The 12,862-nt window shown below is 37.5% G+C and overlaps 2 protein-coding genes across 11 annotated transcripts in view; one reads left to right on the top strand and one right to left on the bottom strand.

The window, feature by feature from the left end:
• The window catches only part of LOC137843444 (potassium voltage-gated channel subfamily KQT member 1-like), a 519,382-nt gene that overhangs the window by 9,511 nt on the left and 497,009 nt on the right, over nucleotides 1-12,862 (top strand). The gene's annotated exons all lie outside the window — the stretch shown is intronic.
• MRPS35 (mitochondrial ribosomal protein S35) overlaps nucleotides 1-12,862 on the bottom strand; it is a 54,533-nt gene that overhangs the window by 41,294 nt on the left and 377 nt on the right. The gene's annotated exons all lie outside the window — the stretch shown is intronic.

Genomic DNA, 12,862 nt, shown 5'->3' with positions numbered 1-12,862 from the left:
TTGATGGAAATTAGTTACACTTTTGTGGAAAAACTGTACAGAATGCAACAAAGTAAAAAGACATTTCTTGATGCTAATGTTACAATTGCTCATTAAATTGTGGACTCTACTTCACATCAAGTTCAAGAAGAGTGCTTCAGACATCTTTATGATAATCAACAAGCTGGCATTAACTTAATGCTGGATATATTTGCACAGCGTTATTAGATGTATTTATTCTCTCACCTTTTTAATACAGAAGTTAAGGAACATTAAGTACTGCAAAGAGGTCAGTGTTACTCTGTGAGTGGTGGTCATAATTTCCTGTCCCTATGAATTTGTATCAAAAGACAATGTGACATGAAAACGCATGTCAAAACTTCCTGATTTTCTTGTTTCACAGCAAAATTCAATGGTAAATATAGCAGAATCATAAAAACTGATCATAAAGTCATGTTGTTATATGATGAACAATTTCTGTGAATGTTTGAAGAAGTGGTTTAGGTCTCTTTTATAAAGACCTAGTGTGCCAAGCTTGATACATAATCAGAATGGAAGCTTGATTCCTGTGCCCGGGGAAGGAAAGGACATCTAACTGTTCTGATAACAGGACATACAGAGATAAAAGCAAAAAAGACAAACAACACCATAGACATCATTGGAAGATACAGGCACTCAATTGAATCAGGAAGCTTAAACCCTAGGAATTCCAGGACACTGAATAAAAGGTTTCTCTAAAATCAGTGCTTCTGACAATTGTAATGCATGAATGTATTCTACCAGTTTTGACCTAGTACGAGCTAAACTCAAAGAAAAGGCAAAATCCAAATCTTAGTGTTCTTTAAAGAGCAGCAGATATATTAAATACTTTAAAAATGTAAAGTGCTTATTACTAATGTGAAGCATGGCTTTAAAAATAACAGATCTTTGGTCAGTTGATTCATATTCATGGTTTCATAATTTGAAGTAAGAGATCTTTTGCTATGATTGCTCATGCTGTGAGTTGAACAGAAAGGGTATCAACTATTGATCCAAGCTGGTTTGTGATAATTCATACACATGTAGCTCAAAGGTCCCAAGAAGCATACAGAATAGCAACGTATGTGTGTAAATCCTTTTGTTGATTTTCTAGGTGTTTTAGAAATACTAATTGCTTCTAAAGCACATAGGACAAGATTATCCCCATCTGAAAGACACTGAAGTACTGGCAATAATTAACTGAGATGCCTCAAAACCAATAGCTTGGTCAACTTAGTTTCTGGATAGTATTCCTGAGTAGAACCTGACAAATAATCAATTTATTTATTTTTGTTTGTTTGTTTCATTCATTTATTGAAGATAATTGGTATTGTATCAATTTGTGTGCTTTAAAAATAAAAAAGCTGAAAAATCCCATTTTGTATGCCAAAAATTACTGATTCACAGCAAAGACCTAATTATAATGATAATTCACTGTAATATAATTATAAATTATAATAACAAGTCAATTTTTACATAATAATTGCAAGAATTCCAGTAATTCTGGAAAAAGAGTAAAAGTACCATTAGAAACCCTTTTTTTTTTTTTTTTTTTTTTAAGGTAAATGTACTGCTGATTATGTCTGACTCATCATGAAGCATTTTAAAACTCTAACAAAACTTTGAGAATTATTTAGTTTTATTTTTCAAAGCAACAGTAGTCAAAAACTAACAAGTGAAAGTTTCAAAGAGTGACATAAAATTAGAAAGTTCCATAGTAGCTGTGTGCATTAGATCATGAGACATGTATATTACATTCAAGAGGTTTATGGCAGAGAAAGAAAAATATAGAATTGATATGTCTAGACTATATGTGGACAGACATCTCTTTGCCAAGTTGATATTTCTGGCAGTATTAAAGAAAGTTACAGAAGTTTGATCCTCAAAATATATTTAGAAGGGTAGTATTTTAATGACTAAGCTAATAGCAGATCTCCTAAGTCTTCATGATCAACTTCTTAATTTGTTTTGAAACAAATAAATCTGTTTTTTTTCACAAACCTGAAAACAAAAAAAAGCCAGGAGCTGTTGCAAATTAAAAAGATATTCTGGCCTCTGGTTACTGCAACAGCAAAATGCAACAAATTTGATGTAAACTTTTGCTATGGAAAGCAATTTTATTCTTTCACTGTAAAGGTACTGACATGCTGCTTTTAAACTTGTGAAGCAATGGTGAATGTACATCCTGTTTCTGCCTTGCAGTTTATCTTAGGGTCCAAATCTCTTTTTCTGTCTTCCATTCGCTGGTCTGAATGCTCTTCTTTTATCTTTATACATTTCACTATATGATTCCCTTGCTTTCAATTTGTGTTATTTCCTTATACTCTTTCCATAATTTCTCTTCCTTTTGCTACTCTACCTCCCTTTCACATTTTCTGACATGTACACTATGAAGAGATGGGTAAACTGAATCATGAATTGTTGTTTACCAAATCCCAGACTATGGGAACAAGGGGCAAACAACAAAAGTAGGAAATGAGTTTAATACAGAAAAAAAAAAAAAAAGTATTTCCCTCTCTGGTGGATAGTGACCTATTGAATCTTGCTACAATTGTTTGTTGTGTATATAGAAAGCATTCACAGTTCTGAAAGGGAATGGTGAAATGGAAGAGTAATGGACTGCAAAAATGGCCAGATTCATGTGCACCTCCTAAACAGTATTTTCTCTCACCAATTGTCATTCAGAGTGCTGGGCTAGATGGACCACTGGTCATATCCAGTAGGGCATTTTTATTTAATTCTTGGTCTCCTTTACCTTCCCCAACTGCTACAGCCAGTCTTCCCTCCCTCTCTATCCACTTTCTATTACTTTTATCAGGTGCTTATTCCAGGTATTTAAGAGTGAACAGAACTGAAATTACTTGTCTAGATTACAGCTTTCTTTCTCTTTTCATGTCATTAGCAACAATCAGGACACCAAATATCTTTCTATATTTCTCTGGTTAATGCTCCTGTAATATTCTACTGACGTGGACCTAAGGTATACTCCCTGTAGATATTCCATGATCTGAATGCTGGCATGCCCTGAGGTGAGTTCAGGAATATGCAGTACAACCAAAGCTGAAGTTAACTTAGCTCTCAGAAAAACAAACAAACAAACAAAAAAAAACGTAGCAGTGCAATGCAGACAGCTGTAGATCCAAGGCAGAAAGAAAAGTTTGTGGAAGAGTTTATGCAAGGACAGAAAGCAGTATTGTAGGTTAGAAGCATTCAAAAACATCATCTGTCATGTCCACAGAAAACAAACAAGTATCTTTCCTTCCCACCAAAAATCAAGACTCATAAGATTTTAGCCTGAACAGACACACACACACTGGGTCCTTTTCAGTTGCCTTCTGATTGGAACCAGATGGACAATTTCATGTTACATGCAATTGGGCTATCAGGGTTTTTTGGCTGCAACCTACAGAACTGAAAATAGATATCCTCAGTATACCCATATTATAGCTAGAATTTTCCTTTGGTTGAAGGCTTCAAATCCATGAAAATATTTTATTCTGAGGCAAAACAGAAAGTCAGATATGCCCAATTCCCTGCCAGGCAGACTGCCAGTTAGCAGAGTCCAAAGCTAGGCAAGTTTCTATTAAACCTGTCTGGTCTCCTTCTCCAGTTCTGCTGAAACCAACACATTCCCAGACTACTTTCTAATTTTAACATATTGGTATTTTCAGCAGAAAATTGTTCCTTTACCAAATTTTCCAACCAACTCTAATTTGTGTATGATCACATATATACAAGCACAAAATCTTTCAACAAAACATCAAGCCCAGGAAACTGGAAATAAATCTGTGAGAGGACAGAAAGACATTGAAACTTGCCTACAGAGGCACACAGGCAAATTCTTCTTCTCTTTATGACTTAGTCAGAAAAGTCTTCGGTAACAAAAATACATAAGCAATTGGAATGAGGCTTTACTTAGACTAGCAGGAATGTTTCATAGAAACACATGGCTATTGAACATAAAGCAGTTGAATTGCGTTTAGAAGAAATTGAATTGATTCACACACTCAGGAATGAGAATACCTTGCACTTTTATAACATGAAGAAATTGAATGCCCACCTTAATATGTCTGTCTCATAATAGCCACCTGAAATAAAAAGCAACCTATACCTTTAGAATACTTCATACTATTTTCTGGTGGCTAAACTCATTTGTTCTCCCTAACAACAGACTATCTTAAAGCTATCAGCCTGGACTGGACAACTTGGTTGACTATCAGCAAGAAGGAAGCTGAAGCTCAGATGTAATTGCACATAGATTTACCTGAACGTACTACCCTCAGTCTAATCTCTTTTTACTGTAATTTATCTCCATCTGAAACAACTGGATTTCTTCTGCCCCACTGTGTTAGTTCATTTTGCCTTCACAGCTTGCTGGAACGAACAATAGATAGGATAAAGAATTCATCTAAGAAAGCGGGAAAAAAAAAATATTTTTTTTTGTTACAATTTAAACTGGAGACACAACTAAAACATTTGTGTGTAAATACCTGAAGGGAGGGTGCAAAGAGGACAGACCAAGGTTCTTTTCATCAGTGCCCAGTGCCAGGGGACAAGAAGCGGTGGGCACAAACTGGTAGACAGGACAGTCTGTTCAGACCTCTGAACATCAGGAGCCCCTCTGTGCTGTGTGGGTGAAAGAGCACTGGCACAGGCAGCTCAGAGAGGTTGTGGAGTCCCCTCCTTGCTGATCTTCAAAAGCCACCAGGACGTGGTCCTGGTCAGCCTACTCTGGGTGGCCCTGCTGGAACAGGGGTCTGGGCCAGACAACCTCCAGATGGCCCTTCCCACCTCAACCCTTCCGTGTGGTTCTGTGATTTGAAATTATCTAGCTGAAGGGCTTTTATATAGCAAAGTAAGTCACAGTAGCTCAGTTTTAAGGAGGGAGGGCATCCAGGGGAAGATGTGTCTTGTTGTATTAAAAACATCATTGACTCACAATCAAGGCATCTAAATCCTACTGACTTCAGTAGCTTTCCTATAAATTTCAGTAGCTTTCCTATAATAATTTGTGTTGATTTTTCTTACATTATAGATCTCACATCTTCTAATAATGTTTTCCTCTTTCAAAGCACACTTTTGCAGAGTCAATTAAGTTTGGCAAGCCCCAAAGGCCACAAAGAAATTATTTTGTACTTGGTTGCTAAGGAGTATATCTCAATCTTCCAGTTTTTAAGTTTGTTCCCTCCTCCCCCATCCTTTTTTGTTGTTCAAGAGATAACATTCCCACAAGCATCTCATATATCATCACTTCAAGTACACTTATCTGCAGTAGATTAAAAAAAAAAAAAAAGGAAAACACATGCACAAATAGTCTTTGCTAGAAATGGTATTATTTGATGCAAGACTCAAAAGGAGAAATAGTTAGTTAATACTTCTCCTTTCAAACTTTAAAAGCTTTCATTAGTCTTGTCTTCCATGGAAATGAGTTTTAGCATGACCTTGAAAGAGTTCACCTTTGATAAAGTACATGACATCATTTTGCTCTCAGTGTTGTAGTTAACCTACTACTTCCAAGTGTGTGTATGCTTCAGTGGAACATACTCCTAGCCAATTAATCTCTTGCATAGAATTTGTCCCTGGCTACAGGAACAACAGAAACATGTTTACAGTTGCACTGTCTACTCTCCAAAATGGAGAGTGCTCTCAGGACACTGAGAAGCACTCACTTGTAACCTTTAACACTGGCTGATCAACTGTCCAGGGCACTAGTACTGCTAATTTAAATTTGTTAACACATGAAAGAGATTTAAGGATGGTGGTTTAAAAACATGAAAGATTTATTTTTCTTGTTGTATGCGTAAGGATTAAGGAATTGAATAGAAATAAAGAAATATTAAAATACGGTGTATTTAGCAAAACCTCTTTTGCAAAAGCATGGTGACCCAATCTTTTGTTAGTGTGAACTGTGCTCACTGAGATTCCAAAGTCAAATGAGTAATTCTCAGATTATTCCCTTTCTGATTTGAGAGAGGGAAGGGAAAGTCTGCAAACAGGTGATAAGAAGTAAGTTTCTGTCATCAGAAAAGTGAAAAATTGCAAGGGAAAGAAATACAGGTATTTTGAGAGGTAATACTAGTAAAAGAGGGTAGATTTAGATTAGATATAAGGAAGAGATTCTTCACTATGAGGGTGGTGAGGTGTTAGAATAGGTTGCCCAGAGTAGCTGTGGGTTTCCTGACTGTTTTAAGAGGCAATAAAGCTGAAGCTTCTTGAATTCAGCAGATCAGTTAGCAACTAGTAAAGCTATTTATATTTAAAGGTTAGACTTCTCAAAACTAACCTGTATTCTGGTGCATGGCTTAATGACAGGGATAATAACCTTAAAAAAGACATGAAAGCAGTGTGCACTAACTGCTGAAGATATCAGAGAGAGAAGGAAATGCAAGTTCCACTGTATTAGAAGAAAAGGTGCAAAAGGACTGTTTCTTCTACGGGCATGGATCTACTTGGGGAGCAGGGAGGACTTGACCTTGGTTTCCACTGCTTGTCTCCCGCACTTCTATCATAACACAGATAATGCTGGCTCGCCCAGCTCAACTCTGTGGCTTCTTTCCAGCTGCCTGCAGTGCGTGCTGGGACACAGCTCCACTGCTGTGGCAGGGTTATCTCCAGCAATGGCTAAGGCCTATCCCTGGGTCTGCTGTGTAAACCCCGGGTCCTGAATGGCACCTCATGGGGGCTCAGCTCCAGACGTGCCTTGCCTGCCTCCCCTGGACACAAGTGAGGGAGATTTCCAGCATTCGGGGGAGGTGTGATCAAAAAAGAGCTCTCTGTACTGGGAAAGCCTTGATCTGAATTCCTCTTACACTAGGAGGAACTCACTACCGGACAGTGTAAGACTCTAAGAGCCTGGAGAAAGAAAACAACACCAACAAAACAAAAACATTATCACATGTCACAGAATCACAGAATTATCTAGGTTGGAAGAGACCTCAAGATCATCGAGTCCAACCTCTGACCTAACACTAACAAGTCCTCCACTAAACTATGTCAAGTATGTGCTTCAGCAATGGAACTGACTCTTGGTTTGTTCACTACTTTCAGTCGATAGTACTAGAAAGACAGTTTTATTTTGATTGCCTATACTATATACACATTATTTTTTTCTGTATTTCGAATCTTCCACGTAACAACGAGTAATGTGTATGCATGCTGAACATTTTTTTCAGTCATTTATACATGGAGTCAAACATAATATTGCACAGTATTTCCCAGTGATACTTGAAATGTAATAGACTGTAAAACACTTTTTTTTTTTTTTTTTTTTTTTTTTTTTTTTTTTTTTTTTGTCAATAAAGAGTGGGTTTTGAAGCTATTTCCCTCTAATGCCCGTTGTCTGCAACTACACAAGAACCTTCACATTCTGATTTGTGTGTGTGTGTATGCATAGCCAAAACGTGACTCCCACCTCACCATTTTAGATAACTTCATAATTGGACAAGACCCCTGGGTTCCATGGCAATATTAATTTACTGTGACTTAATAGTTTCAGACTTTTGACCCCTGCACACACATGGGCACACATGCGAAAGATGGAAACACAGCTGCAAAAATGACAGTGTTGCTGAAATTATTAGTCGCCATTCAGTTAGAGATTATTCCTCAGGACGGCATCCTGTTTTTTTTTTCTTTTCTCAAACTAGTACCACTGAGCTGGTACTCCTGCTGTTGTCCTGCTGGCTCAGAATCTCACTTTCCTCTGCACATACAAGGGAAGACGCTTGTGCTCCACATTAATATGTAGTCATGTGGACTCCCTTACCCTTCATTGTTGCTCTGTTCTGCCAGCTTTCCCTGCAGCCTGGTATGTAGCTCTGGCTCCTCTGTATGGTTCTGTGGAATAGCACAGGGAATATAGAGTACAATAAGCATGCTGGTCAGATAGTGGTAGAGAAGATACAGTGCAGGATGCAGCAGCAAGTAGGCAGCACCAGAAGGTGTGGAGGGCAATTAAAGGTGGCAAGGGAAACTGAAGAGCAGGAAGCAGGGTGCAAAAAGTCTGACCAGAGTAAATACAACCTATTGATGAACTCAGGGCCCTGCAAGTAACCCTGTTCCTATTACAGTGTATCTCTGTAACCTTTAAAAGGTCTGGTTTTGGAAGGGTACTTGTAAAAATTCATTGTTTTAGTTTCAGTCATGATATCCATCAGTTCCCAAGAATGTTAATCTGATCCATAGCCCTGCCAGTTGATGAGGTACTGAAGCTTTCCACAAAGTAGTTTAGAAACGAAACTTTGCTTCATGATATTCTGCCTGACTTTGTACCATGAGTGCAGGAGGGGACGGGATTGCTAGTGGAAAGTGGGGGATGAAGCATTAACGGGAAGACCTAAAGAACTGGGTTGATCTTCATGGATCACTCAGATCACTCACTGACGGTGCACTCAGAGCTTTGAGGCATTCTTTTCATTGTCTCAGATTCTCTGTAGGTTCAAATGGAAAATGGCAAGATGTAGTGTATTATTTCTAAAATTATATTTTCAAACATGACATTGTGGAGAGGAGCTGAAATCAGGAAAAAATTGTGCTGTCATGGAATCATTGTGTTTTATAGTTTCCAAAATAGTCACTGCAATGTACAGCTAAAATACCATATTTTTTGTTTTGTTTTGTTTTGCTTTTAACACATCAGGAAGTCAACAGGTAATTCTTACTGTCCTCCTTTATGGTGTGTAAAAGTACAGAGCACTTAATTTGATTATGAGCTCTCATAAGCATGAAAACTGACCCTGTAACAGAAAACAAACACCATCTGCTTCTCAAAATGCTTTTGCCTTTGCCAGTAAGAAGCTTAACTTTATTTATTTGAATGTGTCTGTGTTCATCATCTAGGTTGCTTAAATCTAATAACATTTTCAATTATCCTGTTTGGGGATTCCTTATTATATCTTGAGAGACAAGCTAAAATCTGTTTTATGTCTATTTAATGCAATGATTCCTAGAATCAAAATTATATTGACAGGACATCTATTTTAATTTAATTGCATATATATTTTAAGTTACACTGTTTAAACACTCAAAAATAATATGGTAGATAAATTTCATTAAATATTTATGATTTGCAGTCCCAACATTAAAAAAAAAAAAAAAGCTATCAAAGTATGCTAGCAATAGTAGCATTAAATTTAATAACATACCCTGTAATCTTAATTTTTAGGAGTAATGACCATTTATGGTTATAACAGAAAGTAAATTTAGCTACAAGTATTAGCTGCAAAACAAGTTATGTTCTGTCCTATTTGACATCTAAAATGGTGTGCAGACTTTATTATCTTTGTAGATAATAGCCACTTTACCTGTAAAAGATGTGGAAGGAAATAAGATGAGAAAACAAGATTTTTATCATCAAAACAAGATAACTGAAGTACAATAAGTTATTAGATAGCAAAACCTGAAGTGACAGCTTCAAACAGTTCAGTGAGAGATTTTATTTTCCCATGGCCATTTTACACATTTGTTTTCCTATGTAATCCTTCATTGTAACTCTTTGCCAGAGTTTGTAGAATTCATCTTCCTTCCTGCAGAGGAAAATGTAGTGCTCCAGTCCTTTGAGCAAATGTATATGACTCAGATGCTGGAAAAAGCATCAAATAATAGTTCTGAATGGAAATTTACAGTGGTGGGAACTCTTCAGACATATACAAACAGCCTATCTTAAACAGGTTACAAAGACTAAAACTGGCATATCTCTTCTTTTCCTTTTTTGTCTATTTTTTAAATTTTTTTTTTCCTTTTTTTTCTTTTTTTTTTTTTTTTCCATAAAATAATGAACCAACTGTGTTTTGGACAATCCCAGCTGCTTTCTTCAATCCAATCTGCACTCTCAAGAATCTTAGAGCCAGGCTTGATATATGATGTATTTGTCTGGCTGTCTCACACCCCACAAAATAGTCTCATTTTGAATGAAGAGTCAGTTAGCAGTCAGTAAGTACTAGCAAAACTGGGTCAGATCATGGGATTTGTGCTTTCTTTCATTAATACATCAGGAAGCAAAGTGATCTTTAGCAGTCTGGGTGATCTGCTGGTTATATGTCCCCTAATTCAGCTTGAGAGGTAGATGTGCTGTAGTTACTCCCATTTTGCATATGAAGGGAAGCACATCCCTGTTGTGGAATACAATCTATTTCAGAAATGTCTTAATCCAGTGATAGCAAAACAAACACTATTTCTATAAAGGCTTCCATAAGGTTGCTATGTATTTTGTTAACCTTTTAATTAATTAATTAATTAATTTAATTTTAAATTCTCCCTCCTGTGTGCACAGAAGTTTCTATTTTATTTATTTATTTATTTATTTATTTTGCATTATAAAGGGTTGCATGTAGTTTTTAGATGATTTTTTAGACACTGAATTGTTAGGTTTCCAGCACAGCTTGTATAGCCAACAATTACAACAGCTGGTCAGCAAGGAAAATCCCAGACAAACCTACATTATGGTAAAATTACAGCTGTGAAAAATGATTTCTGGGTTCTGGCATCTAACAGTACATGTTCTACCTTGGAATAAACTCCTCATTAGTCTGTAAGATATTTTGGCACTGTGAGGACACCATCAACCTTAGGTTATGCCTTGATTTCTGTAGCATTCTGTTACTCATTTAGCAAAAGATGGAGGAGTGCACATCCTCTTTAGTGAAAATCCTACCCATAGTAGCAGTTGCACTCAACTCATCTTTGGTGTAATAGCAGCTGCAGCAGATACCAACCTAAGAAAGCAGGCAAGCATACAGCAAGCGCAGTTTCGTATCCTGCTGGCTTCAGTATAGCACAGTGGATTTGAAAAGTATTCAACAAGAGTGGCTGTTTCGGTGTAATTCAAAAGCTTGACATGGAAGCAATGACACAACAATGCAGTGCAGAGAGGGGGTCTGAAGGGCCAGTTGCTCCTTCCTTGCCTTGTGAAGGAGGACTGGATGCTGTCAGGGCACTAATGGTGTCGGTGGCTCCGCAGGGGCTGGAGACTGGGGCCATCAGGGGCTCACAGGGTCCGGCAGGGCAGGCCCTTACAGCTGGGTCCCATCCCACCACTCCAGCCAGATAGAAGGGCAGATCAGCCCCAGCCCTGAGCATCTCCCTGAGGGTGGGGACAGGATGAGGTTGGTGCCCACAGGGCCTGACAATTGTCTGGGTAATTGTTAGCAGATTTAATGTCTATTAACTGCTTTTTTTTTCTCTCACATGAATTGCATAGCTGGAAAATAAATATGGGGTTCCCATCACATAAAATGGAAAAATCACTGAGATACAGTTTTAGGATTTGCAAAGAGGACACTTGCTGGTTGTAACTTTGAGTCAATAAATAAGAAGAGAACTATTTTTTTATAAAATATGTCTTTCTGCTGAGGAAAAATGAGCACAGCTGCCGAGCTGTGCAACAGACCAATAACTGCTATCCCCTCTTATAGAGCATCTCAAATTGCATACAAATTATCGCAGGGTCTTCTTCTCCAAATCTATTTTATCTGTGCCACAGTTTTGCTGTGATTACAGATTACCAGAACAACATCTTTACTACTAGTTCACTGCATTCTAGGTGTCTAGGTGAACTATCTTTGAACTGAGCTTCCTTCACTCTCTCTTTCTCTCTCCATTCTCCTTCTCTCTCTTTCTTGTTTTCGCTGTTGCTGTTCTTGCTACTGACAATTGTAGGGAACTTGGTTTCCTTGTTCACTCATTAGTGTGTGATTATCTTTGACTTTGTCCTCACTGCAACTTAGCCTGTAGCCATCCTGTATCATCTGCCCTTATGCTTATAATTTAGTTGCTTTTTCTCTTGCTTAGCCTGGCTTGTTATTGCTTGAACAAAGACACCGCTGAGTTCCCCATCACTACATTAGTTGCTCAAGCCTGTGCTTCCTGGCATCCAGGCTGAATATCGGCTTTTGTGACAGTCCCTTACTGTTTCTGTGCCAGGCTTGTTACTCTTCCTGTAATAATTTCTCATTTTTGGAATCAAAGTCAGGAGTCTCCAGCCCATCTGTCCTTATTTTGAGCTGTCATGAAATGACACTGTTTGATGGTGTCACACTGCTTCCTGTTGATACCGTCTTAGCCTGCATTGCTCTGAATGCCAGTCTCAAGATTGTCTTCATCAATACATGTAGCTTTCACTTTCAGTTGCTTCGCAGGTATCATTCTGTTGTGTCATGCAGTTGACAGAAATGACTAGTACGGTAAGTATGGTTGCTAGATGTGGGCTGCAAGTTCTTAAAAATGTAGAATACAAATTGAAAAACTTTCCACTTGACATACATTACCAGAAAGGTTTTTACATTAGGATTTGAATTATGGGAAGGAAATTATTGAAACTGGAATATATCTTGATGCTCTGAAGTTAGCCCTTCCTCTCTTGAAAAAAAAAAAAAAAAAAAAAAAAAAAAAAAGGCTTGTTCTTTTAGGTGTATTTTATAAGAGGACATGATACTTTATCTGAAGAAGGTCCAGTCTATCCTATGCTAGAAGTTACATCTTTGTCATTCAGTGGGAAGGAGTGACACTCACTGGCCAAAATATATAGTGCCACAGACCAAGTGAATTCAAAAGGGTCCTTTGAGTGGTTTTAATTTGTGTTTTGGAAATGAAAAAAAGATGGAATTTCAGCAAATAAATACAGGAGGACAACAACAATTAGAAGGAAGTTGCAAAACTTGGAAGCTGTCTTAGCAGCCTATGGACAGTTCTAGATCCCCTAGGAAATAAATGCCACCAATTGTCCTCCTTTTTACATCCTCATGCACATATAACCTTTGCAACCCGCATCTTCATCTTCTCAAATTGTCTCTTCTTTAAGGTTTAAAATCTCATTACTTTTTCCAAAGCCTAATATGAGATGTTGTTGAAGTTGTAGTGATAATGCCTG

Source organism: Anas acuta, chromosome 1 (assembly GCF_963932015.1).
Source record: "Anas acuta chromosome 1, bAnaAcu1.1, whole genome shotgun sequence".
NCBI classification, from domain to species: Eukaryota; Metazoa; Chordata; class Aves; order Anseriformes; family Anatidae; genus Anas; species Anas acuta.
This window is presented reverse-complemented; position numbering and strand designations above follow the sequence as displayed.